Consider the following 26,707-nt stretch of genomic DNA (forward strand, 5'->3'; position numbering starts at 1 on the left):
TTTGGAGGAGCAGGTGTTCTTGTAATGTTCAACTATTGGGGCTAGTGGTCGTCGATGGTGTATGTATGGATGAAAATTTCACTTATAACAATAATATTAAAGCCAACACACTTTCATGCATATGTTGATATTGTAGTTTCACTATTCTAGTTGCTTTAGCAATGTATGTTGTTTAACTTACGCATTTGCTTATGAAATATTTTGTATGCAATTGTACAAATCTTGTTGAATGTGTGTTGTTGGATTAACCCATCACTTTAATTTGTGGACTATTCCGCATTTTAGCCTATGATGTCATTCCGCTTGTGTGTTCCTTTCAAGCTGCATACTATTACAGGCTTCTAAGGGGCACACTTCCTTTTCCCCTTTGTGTGTTAGAACCCCCATGCATCACACTTGATTCGCCGCAAGGTCACACACTTGCTTCAACCCAAAGTTATCATACTTATCTCTACGCACTACTGTGGTCAAGGCATTACATTACCACCCACTACTGGGACTCCTACTCCAAATAGTCTGAGGTCTAGTTGGGACTTCTTACCGAGGAGATCCCTTGAATGTTGGCGGGTCCAAGACAGTCAACAGGAGGCTACTTGAGCCAAATTAAAAATGCCAAGCCTTTGAAGGGATGTAACCAAATTCTTAGTAGTTTGTAAGCATCTGCACTACCCACCCAAGGATCAACTCCAATCTTAACTCCCTTGATTACCTACTCTTTAGGTTAACCAAAGGCTAGGTTTATTTCGACCGTTAATACCTATAAATAAATGGGTATCTCAATCCCACTGTATGATCTTGTGAAATGGTGATTCACTCATTTGGTTACACATTGAGTATTTTGGTAACAAGTATACCCACCTAAATTGAGAGATTTGCATTTGTTGTGTGGAGTCTTATATTGTCCTTCAATACTATTCTAAATCTCAACATTTACATGATGGTCCATTTACAAAATAGGGATATCAAAATGGGGTATTACATATTTTTAGATTTATCAATGATCTTCAATGTAATCAATTTGCTTGTTAAAGAATGAGTCATAGAGTAATTAAAAAATCAATTAAAGTGGAAGCCCTTATTAAAGGCAAATTGAAACTCAACTTTAATGAAGCAATAAGGGGCAACATAGGTTTAGCAAAGGCATAATGATATTCTTTGAAATGAATGAGGTAAGATTATATTTAAATACTACAATATTTTGGACGAGACTACGAAGAGTGCTTATAAGAGAAATAACACTCTTTCAAGCCTAAAATCCACAAAATAAAAATGAAATATATTTCACAAATTAATCTAGCACCAAAATAATAACAATAAAATAACATATTTAGAAATCCAAAGCAAATGAATTATCAACATTATTAATTTGCAAATAACACCATTGATCTATGTTTAAACTTGTTCTAGAACCTAGAACTTTTTAGACACAAAAGTTGAAAAAAACTCTCCAAAACTCCTCTTTCACTTCCCTTCATATGCTTTTTATTAAATAGTGGTAAGTGTAACTACCTCATAATCTCCCGAGGCAAATATCTCCTCTTTTGTAAATCTTTGTCATTGTTTTGTATCCCAATTTGGTTGTGAAATCTTCCAATGTTGGATTATTATTATGCAAAAAGCAAAATAATAATTGTAAGTATCAAAGTGAAATTACTTTTTATTTGGGTATGGGCCAGACAAAGCCCCTTATGCTCTGAGGCTCACACCAGCATGGAGGGTCAATGCGAACTTCCCAATGTAGCAAACTTGATTGGGAGCTAATAGAAGCGATCAGTCCTTGGGAGAGTGTATGGTACTCAAACACGAACAAGAATGGTTAATCAGAAGAAACAAGAATGAAATCAGTCATTATGAATTTAGAGTTGGGAATTCTAGGTTATGTCTGCTTTTCAGTCTTTCGCAGGGGTTCAACTTTAACTCTGTCCCTATTTAGTACCCATGTTCTAACTTCTCACTATAGATTGTGGATGCTAGCGAGGCAAGTTTAACTGAAGAGGTTGCATATATGCAAATGCTACTCTGTTATAGTCTTCGGCAAATCGTTCTTTCTAAGATAAGTTTGTTTTGTTTTTGTTCTTCCCATTCAAGAAACTTCAACTGATTACTTTTGTTTTTCTATCTTCTTCAATCTTTTCTCCCGACAGAGCAACATAAATAGTGGTAACAACCCTAAAATCATACAAATTTTCATTTAAATGGAAGCAAATATTGTCAATCTGAGCAGAGAAGTCCTAGACAAATGATTTATATATACCTATTACAGGTTCACTACACAGTGTACACAAGTTGTTCCAAATGCTACAAGAGACTTGATTGTAGCAAAAAAAACGTGGCTAGTTTGACCCAGCAGAACTCATGTTGTTTTGCTGCCGGGAAAGATTCCTGATATGCTCAACAAATGTGTCAATATTAGTTTGTGAGGAACCACCGGGCATAACTGCCTTGATTGCAGCTTCCTTGAGTTTGGCAGCATTCTTCCTTAATTCCCTTCCTTCATATCCTTGCATGAGCCTTCTCACCACTTTCTCTATCTCAACAGACTTTATCAAACCATTTTCATCAGCTTTACCCTCTAAATCCATGCCTACTTTCCACATATCCCTTGAAAACCTGCAGTTGAGAAACTGTTCTGACCAGTAGGGCCACCCAATCATGGGGACACCCATGCTGATGCTTTCAATGGTGGAGTTCCAACCATTGTGGGTTAAGAATCCCCCCACAGAGGGATGAGGTGCCCATGTCACAAGCTTGATCTTTAATGCAATGTAAATAGTCCTCAGTGAGTGCTGCACACTCGCCTTCAACGAGGTCTGGACGAATGACCCACAGGAAGGGCTGCTCACTACCTGCCAATCCCAAAGCTAATTCCTGTAGTTGTGCTCTTGACACAAGTATAAAGCTTCCAAATGAAACATACAGAACAAATGTCGGTGCCTGCTTCTCTAGCCATCTCATGCACTCCTCATTCTCCTCCCACAAGCTTGTTCTGATTATATCTTTTGGAAAAGAGCGTTCTCCTTGCAGGAATTCCCCGAGGAAAACAGGTCCTACTGCTTGTGCAGGGTACCCCTGTGATAGGGCTTGTATAGATTCTGCCCCTTCAAGCTCCTCAAATGTATTCACTAGAACCCAATCTGCCTTATTCTGGATTTCGCTTTCATAAACTTGGGTATGAAACATGAGATTAGAAGAGAATTCCTTTCGATAAAAAGAACGAAGATCTTTTGGCAAGAGTGGCGGGATACCTGGTAGGCAGGTGATGAGCTTGGTGGGATTTTTGACATCCTCTGCTGCAAAAACAAACAGGAGATAATCAGTGATGCTGACATTGGAATTGGGGAAGCTTTTGTAGAGTTTCTAAGGCTTGATCAATGCATTAGGAATTCTTCGTCTTTACTGAATTGAAGATGGATGTTTCATAATTTCAACAGATTATTTAGTATAATATCAAATGTCCAGTTTGTTTGCCAACATTTAAATTAAGCAGTGTGGATATGGCAATCGTTATTACAATTCAGGATATAAGACTGGTTTAAGATGTGTGTTTTCTCTGCATCACTCAAAAGATTGCAGGTCTTTCTTTTTTAAAGCAGCAAAAACAACAATATCATAGACAGATACTGCCAGTTACATGAAATGAAATATGTTAAAGCTGCCTGTTTTTGAAGAAGCTGTTAAACTTTGTAACAGACGGTTAAATGGAATGTTTCTTCTGTTACAACTGAAGCAGAGGAACTACAAAATATATAAAAGCCTGGGTTTAGGCATATTGTGAGACTTTGGGATTGGGAGAGAAAGGATTCCCTCATGGACAAATTCTATTTTGGTTTTGTGATTGCTGCAAGGAGCCCTGGAATTTGTCTTGTAACTTGTTTATCCTCCAAAATCTATGTCCGATTTTATGTTTATAACCTTGCCTCTGCTCGTGTAACACATTGAAGATTACATTCACAAGGATTCTTAATCCGGAAAACGACAAGACTAAAAGAGGCATGCAATATGTACAATTAGCAGGTCCTACTCAACATTGTTGGTTTCCTGCCTGAGGACCACTTCACAGTAGAGGATAAAATGGGGCTAGGCTGAAGGTTTGACAGTCATTTAAACTTATTTTATCGCATAGACAAGCAAATATACAATTTAAGGAGCCACCAATGTACACATACAACCTAAGCAAATTTTTAAAGAGCCATTATTTTCTCCCAATATAGAAACATTGTTGAATCTTCATAATTTTCAAAATATAACTATAAATTTTTAAAATTTTAAGGATTTTACTTATTTCGTAAAAAACATGGTGGGTTAAATTTGGACCAATAATCATTTTCAAGTACAGAATCATTGTGGAAAAATTTATTAGGAATATTTTTGGTTCTAATATTTGATAGGCAGCAGCCCATTGATTTGTGTGGAACTGTGAAGTTGAGATACGCATCCTTGAGCTTGACAGTGGAGATATGTATCCTTCGTGGTACACATAGCCTTGAGGGTAAGTTCAAGCGGCAGGCCATTGATTTGTGCAAACTTTGTGAAGTTGAGATACACATCCTTCCTTCACAATGGAGACATGCATCTTCAAGTTTCACAACATTGAGATACACATATTCTCGAGGGTAGGTTTAGTTTAAATGGTCATGAATTAGATGTGGGACATTTCTCTCAAAGTTGGGGGTCATGCATTTGAGTCTCTTCATCCTCTTAGAATTAGGCTCCGTAATCAATGTCAACAGTTTACCCTCTTTATCATCCACTGAATAATAGAAAAATACTCAAAAGATTTTCTGGAAAATGTTTTTCTTGAAAAATGCCTTAAATACACATCATATGTAAAATTAGATGTATTTCTTGTATTTATAATTCAATGTATCCAATGCACCTTCAAAATATGTCATTATACAGAGTTCTCTCATGTAATATAGAGTTGATGACTTACCACCACCCATATTGTAAAATGCACCTCACTTTTTTTCGGTACACTTATTGTTTTGAATTGTCATAAACATTTTTCTTGAACCGCAGGGCCAGGCATCAATTTATTCAGTGAACAGAAAAGATAGTTCTGAAGTTGGATTGTTTCCTTGAGTATTCTAGAATGGATTGTTTCCTTGAGTATTCTAGAAAAGATGCTAGGCGAATAAATCATCATTTAAAACTTTGAACGGAAACAGGATTCTAGTAACAGATTCTCAGGTTTGTAACTTGCCTAGATAATAAATAATGAGAGGTTTGTAACTGGCTTTTTTTAATTTTAAAATTGTTAATAAAACGATTTATACTAATTGTTATCTAAACACTTCATAGTTTTTATTTTGATAAACTACATTTATCTTTTTAGATGGGTATTTATTCTAAATTCAATGTTTTTGTACTAACATCTATTTTAAATTCAATGTACCCACAATCTCGATGACTCTGTATAGATATCAGAATAGAAGCAAAAAGCTAGATGGAATACAGGTGATGATGGAAGGCACAGTACAATCATACTATCACCTACAATAATATCAATAGTCTGTATTGTGGGGCTTCATGTGTCACACCTTTATTATAACGATTGAGACATATGGTAATATTCATTAATACTCACTATCAATAAGTTATAATTTATAAAACAAATATTAAACACCATGCAGTAAATAAATGATTGATTTACTGTCTTTCAATTTTGTTCATCCCATAAATCAGATTAATATTATAATATATAATAGGCTTAAAAAAAATAAGATTAATATTATAATATATAATAGGCTTAAAAAAATAAATCAATCATTAAGTTAATATTTTGCTATCATTTACCATATTTATCCAAACTGCACCTAAACAACCATTAACCTTAAGAATGCATAACTAAATTTACATAAATGACCAGATTGATACATTTTGAAATCCTATAAGGTGCATATCATATTCGGGGTGACATGTGTTTAGGTAGTCAGTGGCCACAGAAAGGATATATTGTAATAGAGGAGTGCATGTTATACCTTTGACGGGAATGAATCCTTGGGAAATGAGTAGTTGGGTATTGGCCTGAGCAACTGATGCAGCTGCACAGTAAGGCCAGAACACCACCCTGGGAAGTTTAAGACTGGCTGCTACTTGGTGCGTAGAGGCGAAAAAACTGTCAGAGAGAATACAAGTGATAGGGGGACCATCCTCGTTTACTTTCCGGAGGATTTGCTCCATGACTGGTCCTACTTTGGTCTGCAATGCCTCGAACAATTCTCCAATCTTAGTGGCGCCTCCCCCATCAGGTAGCATTCCATCTGGCATGACCTGGAAGCGAATGTGCAAGCCGTGATGGTCTTGCAGAACGGCAGATATCTCCTGGTGAGGGCGCCTGAAAATCCGGTGGTGAGAAAGGTGATGAGAAGGCCGCGGGCAGCGAGTGTTTTGGAAAAATGCATAAGAGCGTTGATGTGGGCCTGTGCTGGGAATGGAACCACCACCACGTGTGGACGATGCAGACAGGACGAGTCCGCCATTGTCATGACCCTTGCTCTTCTTAGATTACGATCAGTCTTGTTGGAGGACGAGAACCATGGCTCTCCGCCACCACAGATCATACAATATTGTAGAGTGACCAAGGAAACCAGACGATAAGATATGCATGTTGGAAAGACTGAATTAAAAAAAAAAAAAACACACACACAATTATAAGAAAAATAATAAAAAGTTGTGGGTTTTTGTTTATATTTTAAATATTTTTTTTGGGTACGGAGCAGGGTTCAAAATTGTTTTTGTTTGGTTAAAATTGCTTTTGTTTTGTTAAGGGCTTGTTTTTCTAGGACTTATTTGTTTAGCGAAGAGTTTATCAAATAGGTTAACAGTTTAAGACCCAAACAAAAGCATCTTGCAAGAGCAAAAGTTTAATTTTTTCTTTACTTGATAGCAACTAGTAATGATTGGCCCCATTACTGGTTTGACAGTTGAGTTATGATAAATTTTCACTATATCATAAACAAATAACATTAATCTTATATAAAATTTAAAAAAATAATAAATAATAATTTAATTTAAGATTTTTTTAAATTAGATAAATAAATGTTTATATTTTATATTTTTAATTATTTTTATTTATGATGATGATGATGGAGGTGGTGGTTAACCTCTGTTGAGACCAAAAATTGGTTTATGGGACTTAAAGAAACAAATTATTTATTTTGATTTAAGATTTTATTCCTATGCTCAAAAAGATTGGAGAGAAGCCTCCCAAACTCACTATAATTTTGACATTGTAAAAGGCTAGGAAAATCAGTGTTGTAACAAAGATTATATCCTTCCTAATAATTTGATTATTAAAATTAATTATTTTTGTTTATAAAATAAATATCAAATTTTTCATAATAATTTGATTATTAAAATTTATTAAGAAATTTATACTTTATCTTTATTTATTTGATTATTAACTTTATTTTTATTTATTTATTGGAACTTATGAATTAAAAAAAATAAATGAGTTGATATCATAAATGATTTGACGCGCGTACCATTCTCTCTCTAAGTGTTACTGCTACCTTTAATGTCACTGCCACCTTTAATGTTTATATGTGAGTTTATAATTATGCATTTGATTTAATATTTTTACTTTCAATTATTAAAATAATTAGGGCCACCATATAAAAATTCAAATTCAATAGGGTTAAATACAAAGAAGCATTAATTTATCACAAACATTAAAATATTTATTTAAATATTAAATTAATTATAGTAATGATATGAAAATTTAAATTAATTATAGTAATGATATGAAAATTTATATTATAGGTGGTAAGAAATATTAATTCATTATAAATATTAAAATATATATTTTATGGTATATATCATATTGATAAGATTAAACAAAATCATAAAAATTAATTAAATTAAGATTTTTGTTTTTTAAATTATTATTAATAACAATTATAAAAAAAATAATATATGAGTTAAACATCTATAAATCTTTTACTTTATCATGAAGATTCTTAATTTGTATATAAGTTTTCTTATAATATTATAGACTAATATCATGGCTTCTCAATATCAAGTTTAAAAAATCATAATTTATTTTATATAATATTTTTTTAATTAATCAATTTAATTAAAGTGGTAGAAACGAGGCAACTACTTTTAAGATAAATCTCAACCTTTTGTGAATACTAATAAGAATATTGTAGAGTATGCTATAAAGGTTAAATCCCTATCATTTACTTAATAATTATTGATAACTAAATTAAAATTATGGAATTTCTATTCCAAAATAGACTAACCTATCAACAACGTAATTAAATCAATTATTAAGTAATTAAAATATCTAAAATAATCAGTGTATGATTTTTAAAATGTAATTTTCTATTATTATTAAATATCTTTAAATTTTAAATTTGTTTCTTTATTAAAAATAATTTTATTAACTAATCAAATACAATTTTAAATTCTACTCTTATATATTCATGTTCAATATTGCATTCAAATTATTTCTCCTATCCCTTTCAACAAAATAAATCTCCCACAACATTATTATTTCACTATTTATGTTTGTTAAAAAAATCATATTATTGAATATAGTGAGTGTCACATTTTTAGGTCACCGTGTCACCACTTTAAGTTATATATATATAAAATCTTCATTGTACTAAACAAGCTCCTTACTTGGGTTAGCTAAAATGGTTATCCTTGTTTGCTCAAATTAACTAAAAGATTTAACAAATTGTATTGAATAATTATGACCACTAACATTAAACCATCATGTTTTTAGTTTATTACCCACCAAAAGTGGGTGACATCATAGGAAATTTTTTTCTCCCATCATATATTCTTGTTGGCCAACCAACAACCCTTGATAGCCACTAGTAGCCGATGACTATGTGCCATTCATATCTCTGCCACCTGCATCAATTGGATGTTTCCTTGCCTATTTGGCAAGAGCACATGTTGGAAGGTGGGCTTGTTATTAAAAGGTACTTTATTCTTTTTTCAATTGGGTGCTTATGCTTGCTTGTATTTTGGGCATTTGACATGGACTATGGGGTAACCTAGAAAGAAGAAGGGTTTTGACCATCATTTTGTTCCCTCACCTCAAATGGGGGGTTAATCTTTCATCCTACTCCAGTGGGACCTCCCCCAATGGCTCAATAGGTATAGGAGGGGCACTATTTGGAAACTTCGATTGAGATAGTGTAGTCCCATCTCTCCCTATTCCATAATTACCGCTTTCCATCTCACATTACAACCCGATATTCCACCTCCTTTCTTCGGGTTCAACTGATCATTGGTCCTCTGGGATCTGGCACCGTACATCCTCATACTTAGGTAGGTCCCGAAACTTGGCCCATGGTGGATGATGTAACTAAAAGAACAAGAAAACGCATATGATGGCCATAAGAAAAAACAAAAGAGGATCAAAATGCCAAAGATGGTCGAGACATACACATTAACACATGAGCAAAAGCTGGCATGAGCTCTACCTCACTCATCATGCCCATCACCCATTTCCTGAGTACGTGTTGCTCTTCGTATTATGAGAAGGAACCGTTGCATGTCCGAACCCCTAGTGGGCAATGAGTTGCCTCATCCATAATGGGGCAATAACTGTTATACATCATATAAAGCAATCTCTAACCCTTTGAGCTAGGAGAAATAATACAATGAAAGATCAAGAAAAAGTAAAAGGTGCACAAGAGGGGTGGAAAAAAAAGGCCAAGTTGGTAACTCATGCATCCACGATTTCTCCCTCCCTGCAACTGTACACTAAGGTTGAGGAGACCATCATTGTTGGTCCCTTTGACCATGGCACTTGGCTATGAAGTCTTCTCTCCTTTGTTCCATCATTATTCACATGACACCTATTAATTGAAGAATGGACCAAGGACATGCCACTTCCTCTTCGGGGCTAGAAACACCTAATAGGGTGGTCTACTAACCACTCCTACCTTGGGAGGTAACACCATTGTGAGTTCAAAACCTTAATTATGGAAGGGGAACCTTATTTGAAATGTCAAATTACCCATTACTTTCAAGCTTGGTTCACTTAGATGAAAAAATGATTAAATGTACCTAACGATGTAGTTACTAACATTGGATATTGTGTGTAATTTCCAGATGGCTCCACATCCTTGACTTGGGCAACTTAACTAGGGCCCAAGTCTTTTAGAGGGGCATATTGACACCCACGGGTGGAGCATTGAGAGACACGAGACTCCAAGTAGCATTAGAGCATCATACATAGCCATGGGCATCTCCAACACCCACAACATTCCAACACTTTTCCCTACATTGATGAATTTTAAGGGATGATGCACCTAGGCCCAACATGCCCCCAACCACTTTAGCACTTCATGAGGGGTTGGCAGCTGATATAAGGCCTAGAGGAGGATGGTCTCACATCTTGAGACATGGGAGGGCTAGCACCCCCTTGAAAGCCCCTAATGTTAGAGTAGAGACAAACATTTTGACCACCTAGAGACCCATGAGACCACTTTTGTGCCCCAAAATCAAAATTGGGGTGCACAAAGGAGATTGATAGAGACCTAAGGGCCAAACTTTAGGAGATGATTTTAGAGGGCTTTAACTCACATCTTGGCACTAATAAGCCTCAACACTAGCCCTAGAAGGGCTCACACATGCATGGCATCATCATTTCTCTCACCTACAACTCACACGTGTGGGCTAGAGTTATGTTTATTCATTGGCTACTAGGTTTACTTGTGATCTAGCTTGTTACTTGCACATTATTTTATGATTTTTAGGGGCATTAAGATAGAATAGATCTTATGACTCCTCATATAAATATAGGACCTTAATCATTTATAACAATTCATCATCACAACTTGAAGATTTTGACCTATCTTTAGAGAATTTCAACCCCCTTTTCTTATGCTAGAGATGTGACCTATGAATGCACTTTGATATTTGGAGCAAAATGTTTGTCTTTGGAGCTATTAGCTTGGATCTATGGAAAGGATATCATGCATGTTATCTTGTAAGTGAGCTATTTTTTTGAGTAAATATTTTTATTTATGTGTAATGTATGGAATGCATTGAATCTAGGGTTTCTTTTGTGCCCTAATTTATTGAAAGAATCTAGATGCCATTATTGCATACATTATTAATGGATAATATGCAAATGATAATCCTAGTGGTGAATTTTAACTAGCTTTCCCGTGGAAACTCTTGGTTCATCTCAATATGTAATTGTTAGAATTTTGTATGCTAGGGCATCATTTATCCTTTATCCTTAACAACGTTTTGGTCATTTAATCAATTCATAGACTCCATTCACTGAAGGATAAGGCACTAGCCCTCCTTTTTTGATGATCACTTTAACTTAAATCAATATTTTTCTCGCTCCTCTCCTTGTCCTAATTCAACCCCTTTAAGGCCATGTGGCCAAGATAAGGCTTGGTGCAAACTCCCAAGGAAGAGGAATTTCTAGAGTTGGAGAGTCTAAATTCAAAGAGGAGAGTGGTTGCCACAAAATCCCTTCTTTTGATAGGAATTCACTTCAATTTCATCCATAAATTTCTTTGTTGTAGTTACTAACCTTAAACTAACCCTATTTTGGATTTAACTTCAACCCGATGGCTTATTTGAGGGTTTCCTATGCCTTGATCTTGATTATATACATTGTTGGAAATCCTTTCTCCTTGCCTTGACCTTTGGCCATCCCAAAACTTAACCCACTAATCAAGCCCCTGGTCTTGTGCCTCATCTAATAGGCCTCTATCAATAAAGAAAATTGTGTCATATTGCAACCTTGCGCCTAAATTGCGACTATCTTATAGAAGACCTCATTGTGTCACCCTGCACATTGACCTCAAAATACCCACTAGGTGACCTTCTCACATACCGGGACTCCTCCCATCAGTGAAATTCCATAATGAGAGGGGGGGGGGGGGGGGGGGGTTTGCTGTAGTGACACTAGGCTATCACCTCATTGTTGTCATTTTCTCTAGTGTTAACCTTGTAGGGTGCCCCTCTCCAAGGCCTGTTAGATTTTTGCAACAATATTTTTGGCACCATTGCTAGGGATGAAGCAAGTCTGCCTTTATGAAATTTGAATATTTAGCTTCATCCCTAATGATAAGATAAATATTTTTCTAGTGACTTCGTTGAAAGAATGAAGCCCTTGTTCTTTATTGAACTCCAAAATCTAATGCTTGTAGGGTAGAGCAAGCATTTCTCAAGGCATTTTAAATTCCCCCTAGAGGCTCCCCATTCTTTTCTATGCAAGACTTGAGGCAATGGCTCCTTGGAATTTGCATGAGATGTTCCCTACTTTGGATGTCAAAGGAATCCGTGTATATCCAAATCGGTCGAATGCAAATTATATGAATAATTTCCCAAAATTCAATGATGATCCTTCTTTAGCGCTAGATCATGTTGTAAAAATTTTCAAGTATACCTTGGAGATCAACATGGTTCATGAGGATGATCTCATGTGGCTCTTCATTAACTAATATGGGGAAGTTCAAAGGGATTGGCTTCAACAATGCAAACCAAAGAGCATCCCTTCTGTTGCGGTCTTTATTTAAGAATTCCTAAAGTATTGGGGACCAATGGGTCATGTTGAGGATGCCATCCAAGACTTGACTATTTCCCTCCAAGAAGAAGGCCTTGTCAGCCACAATGAAAAAGTTGAAGAAGGTCATTTCCATCCAACAAAAGGAATCACCCTTGATCATCTTGATTATTCTAGCGATGAGGAAGAATACCTTGAGCAAGATTCCTCCCTTGATCATCTAGAATAACACTTTGAAAGTGATATTGGAGATGGCCTCGAGGATTGTATGCCTGAGTTTGCTCTTCAAGGAAAATTCATGAGCTTGATTGATGAATTCTCTATTATTTGGTTGTAAAAGAAAATCTGATGGCATAATTTGGTTTATTATCTTTTGATAAATAAGTAAATGATTGGTTTATTGTCTTTCAATCTTGTTCATCCCATAGAACTAATGTAATATTTAATGAACAAGACTAATATTTAATAGGCTAGGAAAAAAAATGAGTAAGCCAATCACTAACTTAACACTTTACCATCATTTACAATGTTTATCCAAACCACATCTGAACAACCTATACTTTATGATGTGAACCTTAAGAATGTATTACTAAATTTACATAGATGACCAGATTGATACATTTTGAAATCCTATAAGGTGCATATCATATTCGGGGTGACATGGGTCTAGGTAATTAGTGGCCACATAAAGGACATAAAGGATATATTGTAATAAAGGAGTGCATATTATACCTTTGACGAGAATGAATCCTTGGAAATGAGTAGTTGAGTATTGGCCTGAGCAACTGAAGCAGCTGCATAGTAAAGCCAGAACACCACCCTGGGCGAACTTTAAGACTGACTGCTACTTGGTGTGTAGAGGCGAAAAACTATCAAAGAGAATATAAGTGTTAGGGGGTCCCTCCTCGTTTACTTTCTGGAGGATTTGCTCCATGCTTGATCCTACTTTGGTCTGAAATGCCTCAAACAATTATCCAATCTTAGTGGCGCCTCCACCATCAGGTAGCATTCCATTTGGCATCACCTGAAAGCGAATGTGCAAGCCGTGATGGTCTTGCAAGATGGCAGATATCTCCTGGCGAGGGCGCTTGAAAATCCGGTGGTGGAGGCGTTCAGTGGTGAGAAGCATGATGAAAAGGCCGCGGACAACGAGTGTTTTGGAAAAATGCATAAGAACGTTGATGTGGCCCTGTGCTGGGAGTGGAACCACCACCACGCCTGGACGATGCAGACAGGACGAGTCCGCCATTTTCATGACCCTTGTTCTTCTTAGATTAAGATCAGTCTTGTTAGAGGACGAGAACCATGGCTCTCCTCCACCACAGATAATACACTATGGTAGAGTGATAAAGGAAACCAGATGATAAGATAGGTATGTTGGAAAGACGATGAATCTTTTTTAAAAACACAATTATAATTTTATTTTTTTTAAATAGAAAAAGTTGTGTGTTTTTGTTTTTTGGTTTGGAGTATCATCTAAAATTGCCTTTATTTTGTTAAGAGTTTTCTCAGACTTGTTTGGTTAAGAGCTTGTCTTTTTTGGACATAAGGAAATAGGTTAACAACCCAAGACCCAAACAGAGGCATATGGTAGGAGTGACAGTTTCCCTGCCTCTTTACAGGTCACCCATGGGTAATTTTAGGTGGTGTGGTTTTCTTTGAATAATAGTGATCAGGCAACCTACATTTGCGAATAGCAACGAGTGATGGTTATCCCCATTAATGGTTTGACAATTGAATTATGATAAGTTTTCTTCATGTTAAAAAAAAAAATCCAAAAACAAATAACATTAAACTTATGTGAAATAATAATAATAATAATAATAATAATAATTTAATTTAATATTATTCTAAATTAAACATAAATATTTATATTTTATTCTTTCAAATTTTTTTTTATTATAAAATAAACACTGATTTTGCGCAATGATTTGATTATTAAAATATATTACGACATAGATACTTTATATCTTTTTACTCAAACTTATAACTTCTTTGAAAAAATGACTTGATATCATAAATGATTTGACACATGTACCGTTCTATAAGTGTTACTATCACTTTTAATGTTTAAACGTGAAAGTTTCTAATTATCCATTTGATTTAACATTCTTACTTTCAATTATTAAATTAATTAATGCAAATTATATAAAAATGCAAATTCATATTCAATAGGTGGTAAAAGTAGCTAAGCATTAACTTATCATAAACATCAAAATATTTATTTCATGATATATATCATATTGATAAGATTAAAAAGTTAATTAAATTTAGACTTTTGTTTTTAAATTATTATCATTATTAATTATAAAATGAATTAATATATGAGTTAAACATCTATACATACTCTATTTTATTATGAAGATTCTTAATCTATAAATAGGCTTTGTTATACTACTATATGTTAATACTATGGCTTATCAATGCCACATGTTCAAAAAACCGTAATTCCTTTCATATGACATTTTTTTAATTAATCAATTTAATTAAAATGGTAGAAAAAACATGACTACTTTTAAGATAAATCTAAACCTTTGATTTGTGAATACTACTAATAATATTTCATAATATGTTGTAAAGGTTAAATCCCTACCATTTACCTACAAAATATTGATAACTAAATTAAAATTATGGAATCCCAATTAAAAAATGAACAGGCCATCAACAATATAATTAAATCAATTGTTAAATAATTAAAATATCTAAAATAATTGATTTATGATTTTAAAATATAAATTTATATTATTATCAAATATCTTTAAATTTTTATTTTATTTATTAAAAATAATATTATCAACTAAACAAATATAATTTTAAATTTTACTCTTATATCAATGTTCAATATTGCATTCAAATTATTTGTCTCCTATTCTTTTTTCAACAAAATAAATCTCCCACAATATTATTATTTCATTGTTTATGTTTATTAAAAGAAAACTTATTATTGAATATAGTGGGTCTCACATCTATAGGTCATCATGTCACCGCTATATATATATATATATATATATATATATATATATATATATATATATATATATATAATCTTTCTTGTACTAAACAAGCTTCTTATCCTTGTTTGCTCAGATTAATTGAAATATTTAGCAAATTGTAACATTAAATAATTACGACCACTAATATTAAACCATTGTGTTTGTAGTTTGTTACCACCAAAAGTGGATGACTCCATAGGAGAAAATTTTCTCCCATCATGCATTTCAATCCGTCATCTAGTAGCCCTTGATAGTCACTAGTAGCCGACGACGATATGTCATTCATATCTCCACCACCTACATCAATTGTATGTTTCCTTTCCCATTTGGCAAAATCATAGGTGGGCTTCTAATTAAAATGTACGTTATTCATTTTGCAATCGAGGGATTTTGCTTCCTTGTATTTTGAAAATTTGATATGGATTATGTGGTAACCTGGAAGGAAGAGGGGTTTTGACCATCATCTTATTCCCTCACCTCAAATGGGGGGTTAATATTTCATCATAGTCCAGTGGGACCTCCCCTAATGGCCCAATAGGTATAGGAGGGGTACTATTTGGAAACTCTGATTAAGATAGTGTAGTCCCATCTCTCTGTATTCCATAATTACCACTTCCATCTTACATTACAAGCCCCATAGTCCACCTCCCTTTTTTGGGTTCAACTAACCATTGGTTCTATGAGATCTAGCACCATAAATCCTCATGCCTAGGTAGGACCCAAAAAATGGCCCAGGGAGGTTGATGTAGCGAAAAGAACAAGAAAAAGTATATGATGGCCACAAGAAAAAAAAAGAAGATCAAAATGAAAAAGACGACCGAGACATACACATTAACACATGGGAAAAAGCTTGGCATGAGTTGTATCTCACTCATTATGGCCATCACTTGGTTCCTGAGCACATGTTGCTCTTCATACTATTTGAAATAACCCTTGCATGTCTTCACCCCTAGTGGACATTGAGTTGCTTCATCCTTAAGGCGGTAATAACTATAAAACATCATATAAAGTAAGCTCTAACCCTTTGATCTACGAGCAGTAATACAAAGAAAGATCAATAAAAAGTAAGGCATACAAGAGGAGTGGAAAAATAAAGGCCAAGTTGGTAACTCATGCATCTACGATTTCTCCCTCCCCGCATATGTACATTAGAGATGATGAGCCCATCATTGTTGGTCCATTTGACCATAACACTTGGCCATGAAGTCTTCTCTCCTCCATTCTATCATTATTCACATGACACCTATTAATTGAAGAGTGGACCAAGGACATGCCACATCCCCTTGGGGTTGGAAACACCTAATAAGGTGGTCTATTAACCACTCCCACTTAGGGAGGTAACACCATTGCGAGTTCAAAGCCTTAATTATGGAAGGGAAGCCTTATATGAAATGTCAAAATTCGCATTACTTTCAAGCTTGGTTCACTTGGATGCAAAAATGATTAATGTACCTAATGATGTAGTTGTTAACACTGGATATTGTGTGTAATTGCAAGGTGGTTCCACATCCTTGGCTTGGGCAACTTAACTGGGTCCCATGTCTTTTAAAGGATCATATTGACACCCACAAGTGGAGAGTTGAGAGCCACAGGAGTCCAAGCAATATTAGAGCATCATACATAGCCATGGGCACCTCCAACACTCACAACGTTCCAACACTTTTACCTATGTTGATGAATTTTATGGGATGATGCACCTAGGCCCAACATGCCCCCATTCGGTTTAGCACTTTATGAAGGGTTGGAAGCTAATCTAGGTCCTAGAGGAGGATGGTCTCACACCTTCACATTGAGACATGGGAGGGCTAACACCCCCTTCAAAGCCCCTAAAGTTATAACAGAGATAAGCATTTTGACCACCTAGAGACCACTTTTGTGCCCCAAAATCAAAACTAGGGTCCATAGAGGGAGATTGACAAAGACCTAAGGGCCAACCCTTAGGAGATGATTTTAGAGGGCTTCTACTCACACCTTGGCACTAAGAATCCTCAACAATAGCCCTATATGGGCTCACACATGCATATCATCATCCTTTCTCTCCCCTACGACTCACACATGTGGGATAGAGTTATGTTTATTCATTGGCTACTATGCCAGCTTGTTACTTGCACATTATTTTATGAATTTTAGGGGAATTAGGCTAAAATAGATCTTATGACTCCTCATATAAATAGAGGAGATATCATTTGTAACAATTCATCATCACAACTTGAAGATTTCGACCTCTCTTTAAAGAATTTTGGCCCTCTTTTTTTTGTGGTAGAGATGTGACCTATGAATGCACTTTGACATTTGGAGAAAAATGTTTGTCTTTGGAGATATTGTCTTGGATCTATGGAAAGGATATCATGCATGTTATCTTGTAAGTGAGCTATTTTGTTAGTAAATATTTTTCTTTATGTCTAATGTATGCAATGTGTTGAATCTAGGGTTTGAAATATGCCCTAATTTATTGGAATTTTTTTGATAGAATATATATGCTATTATTGCATACATTATTCATGGATAATATGTGAATGATAATCCTAGTGGTTATCTTTAACTAGCTCTCCCATGAAAATTATTGGTCCAACTCAATAGGTATTTGCTAGGGTTTTTTATGCTAGGGCATGATTAATCCTTCCTCCTTAGAAACTTGTTGGCCATTTAATCAACCCATAGACTCCATCCACCCAAGGATAAGGCACTGTAACTCCTTTTTTAATTATCACTTTAACTTAAATCTGTAAATTTTCTCCCTCCTCTCCTTGCCTTAATTTGGCCCCTTTAAGGCCAAGCAACCAAGCTAGGGCTTGGTGTGAATTTGTACGAAAGAGGAGTTTCCAGAGTTGGAGAGTCTAAATGCCAAGAGGAGAGTGTTTTCCAAAAAATTCCCTTCTTTTTGTAGAAATTGTTGATTTGTGTAGCTTTGGAGGTACTTCAAGCCCTAGGGTTCGGGGTTTAGAGGGAAGGGAAAATTTTAAGGATGGAAAATTATCTTGAATTTTAAAAACCCTAGCGGATCTCACTATCCCCTAATATGCAAACTGTAAAATATTTATTGATGTATTTGTAAAATTGTTCAAATTTATAATGATTTTACGTATACTCTCTATATAATGTTGGCGATTTTAGGGTAAAATAATTTTATATTGTAAAATTTGGGCGAATCATTTTTATAAAAAATGGAAATTGGCGAAATTTTTTTGGAAAAATCATGGAAAATTAGCACACCTGCGAATATTAGCCCCTAAAATTTTCCATGTCAGAGGGAAAAGTACCACAAGAGTCACTTGTGGGCTTGGAACCCAAGCATGGGGTTTTACACCAAATAGTGTTTTGGGCATTTCCATGGAGCACCTTGGACATGTGATGGCATGAGATGATAGAGGGTGGAAAGGAGAATCCAACGCTTTGAGAATCGTTGAATTCCGAGTTTTCCTTAGTGAGATATGAATTTTTGAAGTTAATTTTGGGATTGACACCATAAGAGTCAAGGTCAGCCTAAGGTTATTTTAGGCTTATGACAGTCGAACAACCCCTATTGTGACATTGAAGAAGCCCTTCATTTAGTGTATAAATGGAAGGTGGAGAGGAGGCATTTGAGTATCCAAAAGTGCAACACACAAGAAGGAAGAGAGCTCATTGGAGGACGATAATTCTCTGTGATAGCCGCAATAAGAAGAGGCTAGGGAAGTGAGGAGATCAAGGCTGTTTGAAGGGATAAACAGGGCACAAAGCTGTTGGAAGGAGGCTGAGGTTATTTGCTGGGTAGGCCGAGTTGGATACATCTCTTGCAAGTCTGTTTGGGCACTATTTTAAGGACATGGAACTAGTATGATGTTGGCCGTATGCTACAAGAGTATTTTGTGCTAGGCCACAAGCCATAGCACCATAGTTAGGGCTTGCATGGGGTGGATTAAGGGCTCAAATATGCCCAGAACAACAACATGCTAAGGGAGTTGTCTCATGAAGGTATGCCACAGATTTTGGAGGGTTCTTTGTGGACTTTTGAGTGGGTTGTGAAGGGTTCTTGCAGTATGATCAATTTCCCTAACCAGAACATTCAAGGGAAGCGAATTACTAATATATTTGGAGAAACATTAGTGACATGTGTTGGGTCAAGTATTGACCGAATTTGGATCATATTGTTGGGCAGCCTGTGGGAGCCAATTTGAGGGCTTGATTGGGTGATCGTAAACCTTCATCGGTGCAAATCTTGCAATGTAGTGTTGGGTACCATTAACTTGGTGGAGGGCAGTGTGTTGGCTACCCAAAGTAGCCCTAGATGAGTTATCTTGAAGTGACGAAGAGGAGATGAAGGTTAGGTGAAGATTGGTGCTGAAGTGCAGTATCTTGATGGACTAAGGTGATTGCTAGCTTGACAGTTTGGAGCTTGGGAAGTGGCCAACCTAGAGAGAAGATTGATCAACTCGTGTACATGCAACAAAAGTGACTTGCAGCAGTGTTAGGTGGCATCCCTCCTGGAGTCTCGATGTGTTGTCCTTTAAAGGACTAAGGGGAATCTAGTGAGAAGTACAGGAGCAAAGGACCGACATGACAATACATGACATAGAAGTTGCAATGAAGTTTATCATTGTAAATTGTATACCATAGACTGTTGTATTATTCAGATTGGTTTAATATAACGAAGATTGGGTTGTACATTATTGTACAATTTTGTTAAAAATTGTGTATATTTGTGCATATGTGATTTACTACTTTATATTTTCCACTGTGCAAAGTAGTTCTTGTTGAGATTCTTGGTTTGGTAGCGTTAGAGATTTTAAGATTCTAACCTAGACCTAAGATTGTGGAAATTCAACATGGTATCAGAGCATGTTTGAGCTGCTTTGGAAGTCAGTGAATCAGAGTTGTGCATAATGAAGTACAACTCAACAGAAAGCTGGTCACATTGTAGGTGACAATGTCGAAGTTACAGGCTGGTATATGGTATGAAGACAGGTTGGAGGGGTTGTCCAACTATAGTCCATGGAAGGAAAGGATCAAGTTGGTCTTGCAGGTCAACGAGATCTAGGAGTTCGTCAAGAAAGCCATCAAGAAGCCAACTGACCCAAAGGAGTTGGAAGTGTATGAGGATTTGGATACGAGGGCGATATTGATCATCCTAAATGGTGTGAAGGATGCCCTAATACCTCATTTGTCTGGGAAGAACACCACACATGAGATGTGGATGGCTCTTCAGAATTTGTTCCAAAATAAGAACGAGAACCGGGTATTGTTATTGGAGGATAAGTTGAAGTCCACCAAGATGATAAAGGGTGAAGGTGTGACTTCGTATCTGACGAGATTGTCTTAGGTCAAAGATGATCTTGTTGTTGTCGGTGTGACAATTTCAGATGGATATATGGTGAGGATTTCCTTGAAAAGGTTCACTGTGGAATGGAAGCCCTTCATCAAAGGGATTGTTGCCAGAGAGAAGTTGCCACACTAGAATGGGCTATGAGATGACTTCATTTAGGAAGAGTTGCGAGGCGAGGATCTTCATCCAAAGAAGAAGACTTTCGATGATGACGTGGCCCTTGTAGCGTGAATGAAGGGTAAGTAGAAGAAGGACTTGAGTAAGGTCAACTGTTTCAACTGTGGTGAGATGGGTCATTTTTCATTGAGATGTTCGATGAAGAAGAAGGGAAATGACAAGAAGAAGAAAGGAAAGCAGGTCATCGGTGTTACCACTTCTGCTGAGATAGATGATCTCACCAGGAGATCGGAGGAGGAGGACTTTGCTATGATCTCTCATTTCTCACAGGGTATTGTCGATGATGATAGATGGTACGTGGATAGTGCTACGACGTAACATATGACAGGGTCACAAGAGGTTTTTGAGACTCTAGCTGAATGGGACTCAAAGTTGCACATGGTGTTGGGCGACAAGAGTCAAAAGGAGATCCAAGGATCAGGTGTTGTGCCATTCAGTATGCAGACATGATGAGCGATGAAAGTCCAAGATGTACTGTTTGTACCAAGACTCAAATATAACATGATTTCTATCTCGATGATCGAGAAGAATGGGTTTGAGGTCTTGTTCCAGGATGGGAAGGAAATACTTAGGCCTAGAGGCTCTAGCTCCACTAGTATCATACTCAGAGTTAGAGAGCATGGTCTATATAGGTTGATGGGCAAGTCTATGGATCATGAGAATCAAGTGGAGCAGGTGCAGGTTCAAGAGAAGCAGGTGTAGGTGCAGGCTTCAGAGGAGTAGGTACAAGTTCCCAAGAAGAAGGTCCAGGTTCCAGAGATTCAGAGGGATTTGAGTTCGAGAGGGAGCTTGCAGATTCAAAGGGAGATTCTGCAGTGCAAGAAGAGTGTGTGGTCAGTGGGGAACAAATGTGCTCCTATAGCTTCCAAGAAGGAATCATGGAGAGAGTGGAAGATATAACAGTGAAAGAAGAAGAAGCAAGGTGCTTCCAGCAGTGACAATGACACTTCCGAGAGAGGTGTAGTTCACCAAATAGGGATTGTTACAATTATGAGCACCAAGAGTTGGGTAAGTATTGTGATTAGTGATGATGATGATGATGAGTTAATTCCTATTCTTGGAAGTACCTCCCTCGATAAGAGGGAGTGTTGATTTGTGTAGCTTGGGAGGTACTTCAAGCCTTAGGGTTCGGGGTTTGGAGGGCAAAGTGCCATAAGAGTCACTTGTGGGCTTGGAACCCAAGCATGGGGTTTTACACCAAATCATGTTTTGGGCATTTCCATGAAGTACCTTGGACATGTGATGGCATGAGGGCAGAAAGGAGAATCCAAAGCTTTGAGAATCGTCGAAGATATGAACTTTTGAAGTTAATTTTAGGGTCAACACCATAAGAGTCAAGGTCGGCATAAGGTTATTTTAGGCTTATGACAGTTGGATAACCCCTATTGTGACATTGAAGAAACCCTTCATTTAGTGTATAAATGGAAGGTGGAGAGGAGGCATTTGAGTATCCAAAAGTGCAACACACAAGAAAGAAGAGATCTCTTTGGAGGAGGCTAATTCTTCGTGATAGCCACTACAAGAAGAGGCTAGGGCAGCGAGGAGATCAAGACTATTTGAAGGGATAAACAAGGCACTGAGATGCTAGAAGGAGGTCACGGTTACTTGCTGGGTAGGATGAGTTGGAGACCTCTCTTGCAAGTTTTTTTGGGCACTGTTTTAAGGACATGGAACTAGTATGATGCTGGTCGTATGCTACAAGAGTACTGTGTGCTAGGTCGCAGGCCATAACACCACAGTTAGGGTTTGCGTAGGGTGGATTAAGGGCTTAAATATGCCCAGAACAACAACATGCTATGGGAGTTTTCTCATGAAGGTGTGTCACAAATTTTGGAGGGTTGTTTGTGGATTGTTGAGTGGGTTGTGAAGGGTTGTTGCAATGTGATCAATTTCCCTAACCAGAATAGTCAAGGGAAACGAATTACAAATAGATTTGGAGTAGCATTAGTGATGTGTGTTGGGTCAAGTCTTGACCGGATTTGGATTAGATTGTTGGGCAGCCTGTGGGAGCCAATTTGGAGGCTTGATTGGGTGATCATAAGCCTTCATCAGTGCAGATCTTGTAGTGTAGTATTGGGTACCATTGACCTAGTGGAGGGCAGTGTGTTGGCTACCCAAAGTAGCCCTAGATGAGCTATCTTGAAGTGACGAAGAGGAGATAAAGGTTGGGTGAAGCTGGTGCCGAAGTGCAGTATCTTGATGGACTAAGATGACTTCTAGCCTGACAGATTAGAGCTCGGGAAGTGGTTAACCTAAAGAGCATATTGACTAGCCCACGTATGTGCAACAGAAGTGACTTGCAGCAGTGTTATGTGGCAACCCTCCTGGAGTCTCAATGTGTTTTCCTTTGAAGGACTAAGGGACAACTAGTGAGCAGTACAGGAGCAAAGGATCAACATGACAAGATACAACATAGAAGCTGCAACGAATTTTGTCAATGTATCTTGTATACCATAGACTGTTGTATTATTCAGATTGGTTTGATATAACGAAGATTAGGTTGTACATTATTGTACAATATGTGATTTACTTCCTTATATTTTCCGTTGTGCAAAGTAGTTCTTGTTGAGATTCTTGGTTTGGTAGTGTCAAAGATTTTAGGATTCTAACATAGACCCAAGATCGTCAAAATTCAATAGGCATTCACTTCAATTTTGTCCATAAATTTGTTTTCCCTAGTTACTAACCCTAAGCTAACCCTAGTTTGTATTTAGCTTCAACTTCGGGGCTTGTTTGTGGATTTCTTGTGCCTTGATCTTGCTAATATACATTGTTGGAAACCCTTTCTCCTTGCGTTGACCTTTGGCCATCCAAACACTCAACCCACTAATGAAGCCCTAGGTCTTGTGCCTCATATAATAGGCCTCTATCAAGAAAGTGAATTGCATCCTATTGGAGCCTTGAGACTAACATGTGACTTTCTTATAGAAGGCCTCATTGTGTCACCTTGCACCATAACTTCAAGATACCCATTAGGTGACCTTCTCACATACCAGGACTCCTCCCATTGGTGAAAGTCCATAAATATTAGGGGGGATTTTTCTGTGGTGACAGTGGGCTGTCACCCCATTGTTGTCACTTGGTATAGTGTTAGCCGTGTAGGGTGCCTCTCTCCAAGGCCTACTATATTTTGTGGCAACATAGCTAATTACTACCAAAGACAGATATTAAAAATAAACAATTGTGAAGCAACTTGTATTAATTATTGGTGAAAATTTTAAAAGTAATATTTATTTATATTAATAAATAATGTGATAATGTAATGTGAGGAGGGATGTATTCCATGTAGCAAGTGTCAAGTACATCATTTATTCACTCAATGAGTGAGGTTGACATGTCTCCAATTTAGTTAGTATGCCATGATGTTGAGACAAGGGTATTTTATAGTTAATGAGTATAGGGTGGTGGAGTTTAATGTCACAACTTGGTTGTATCATCATCTCGATTCTCACATACTATAGTTGGTCTTTGGCTACAAGCTGCATCATAATCATATTTGTTTCATGGAATGTATGTTTGATGGCTCTCAATGCATATTTCTTTGCCTGTGGTTGATGTGTCAGGAAAGATTTGCAATAGTAGCCTTTCGTGGCCCTTTCTTTCCTGAGTTTGAGATCCCATGGGATTCACATTGTTCTGGCATTTTTTCTTGATGGGAGATGCTAGTTTTCATGTGCTTTCTAACTTCAAGGAGGTGATTAGGTAAGCCATTTATTTGACAGGAGTTGCATTCATTGAGTTTTCATTTGGTAGTGAAAATGGTAAGACAGAGGGATTATTGTCAAAGAGGGAGAAGAGGAAGGGGTTCACTAGGGGACTCCCGAGCAAGGATGCAAGTAGAGGTTACCACAAGGCTTTTTCATGGACAAATCCCACTTGAAGTCAAATATAAATTATAGGAGCTAGAAGAGGATGTAATTGGGGAGCGTTAATGTCTATCGGGCTTGGAGGTGAAACTATTGTTGAGTAGGGTTCTATTGGACATAGATGATATAAAGGATGATATATCATTGGTCCTTGACAATGTAGTGATTTAGTTGAAGGAACTGAATGAAAGGATAAGGAGAAGTGAGACCAGTGTGGCCCTTGGAGCTAGTAGGCATGCTACCTCAATTTGGAAGACCCCATCCAAGTAGAGGTGGATGCCTCCACCTCCTCTTAGTTATTTTCATGTCCTTTTGCTAGTAGCCCTATCTTTTGGCTTCTTCAAGGCCTATTAAGGTTAGTTTAAACGGTCTAGTTAGTGTCTATGCAACAATGAGATATTGGTAGCCGTCTCATATAAATTTTGTAGCTTTTTTGGAAAATTTGTTTAAAATTGTCATTTTTGTAGCGACTCTGTGTAATGCTATTAATCTTATGCATATTTTTGGATATATAATCTCCTATTTTGTTAGTGAGCCAGTTTTCCAAGCAACAAACCATTAACAAACAAGAGCTATAGGCTTATATAATTCTCCTTAGATAATTGAAATTTAGCTTAAAAATTTGTACAACTAATTAATTTTAGTAAAAGATGAATTTATGAACTGGTTCTTCTTGAAGTAGATAGTCTTGGTAAAAGTAACTGCTTTGGATGTGCAAATATAATTAAATATTTATGTACATGTGTGGCTTGTGAACACAAAATTTTTTTGTGTCTACAATTTTGCCTCTAGTTTTAGGTACTTTACTCTTGTTTATATATATATATATATAAGAAGAATAAATAGATAAGTGCTTTACTTATGTAATACAGTAATGGATTATTTTTGGATGGACTACTTTTTGTCATGCTAATGTCACTCATTGAGATTTTGCAAAAGTCTATAGTGTCTTATGGTAGCATCAACATGGATGTTGTTATTAATTTTTGGTAGGTTTTACTCACAGGGCCTTCACTGGGGGAGCAATACCATACTACGTGGGTTCATATTGGGGGATATGTATTGAGGAAAAATTGACATAATATATTGGGGGATATATAGGGGTAAAGGATTTTTATATTGGAAGGTATAAAAATTGGAGCTCAAAGTTAATGAAAAAATATAAAAGGGTATTAAAAATGTTAATGAAAAAATGGATATCTACAATATCTAGTGAAAGTAGGGTTTTTTTAATTGGGAAGGTATATTGGGTTCATATTGGTGGGGGGTTAAATAATGTGACTTCTAGAGGTACTTTCCAATATGTAGTCTAATTAGGGGTATTGTTTAATATGCCATGAACGCACACGATATGTCAGAGGTTCATTGAGTGAAGCCCCCGTGGTTTTAGTTTGAGCAATAAAGACCAATTGTTTGGCCTCCCAAGAATTTAAGGAATTATTTCAAGCAAATCCAAGCCAATTTTTGATGGAATGCCATACCCTAAGGCCAAATTGGCCTTCCTTTTTTATTAAATTGAACCTCCTTTGTTGGGATGTCTCACCCCATTTGAGGGTTTTAAACAATGTAAAATAAAATTTTATAATTTGATTTTGTCTCCAAGCATATTGTGGATGACATGTCCCCCTTTTTGGGAGAAAAAAGAGGATAGATGTTGAAAGCCTCTAATATAAATAGAGAATTCTCCCTTCTTAGGAAATTAATGTGAATTATTGAGATCAATTGCCATAATGTGAAATATTTTCATGAAAGCTTTGGCGTTCATCTTGGAGTTTCACTTTCTTGGTTGAGATCAAATATTTTTCTAAGGCAATTTGTAGATAACTAAAGACTAATAGAAGGTTAATTAGATTGATCCATTTGAAGGGAAACT

At 36.4% G+C, this 26,707-nt stretch overlaps 1 pseudogene across 1 annotated transcript; it reads right to left on the reverse strand.

Annotated features, from left to right (window-relative positions):
* Positions 1–2,333: 2,333 nt before the first annotated feature.
* LOC149219046 (7-deoxyloganetin glucosyltransferase-like) lies at positions 2,334–13,745 on the reverse strand (annotated as a pseudogene). Its single transcript, XR_016249596.1, has 4 exons — positions 13,521–13,745; positions 13,229–13,290; positions 5,982–6,427; positions 2,334–3,290 (listed from the first exon to the last, which is right to left on the reverse strand). The product of XR_016249596.1 is annotated as a 7-deoxyloganetin glucosyltransferase-like (transcript).
* Positions 13,746–26,707: the final 12,962 nt, after the last annotated feature.

Source organism: Pinus tabuliformis, chromosome Q, assembly GCF_031772625.1.
Source record: "Pinus tabuliformis cultivar Carrire ecotype Pingquan chromosome Q, CPIR1, whole genome shotgun sequence".
NCBI lineage: Eukaryota > Viridiplantae > Streptophyta > Pinopsida > Pinales > Pinaceae > Pinus > Pinus tabuliformis.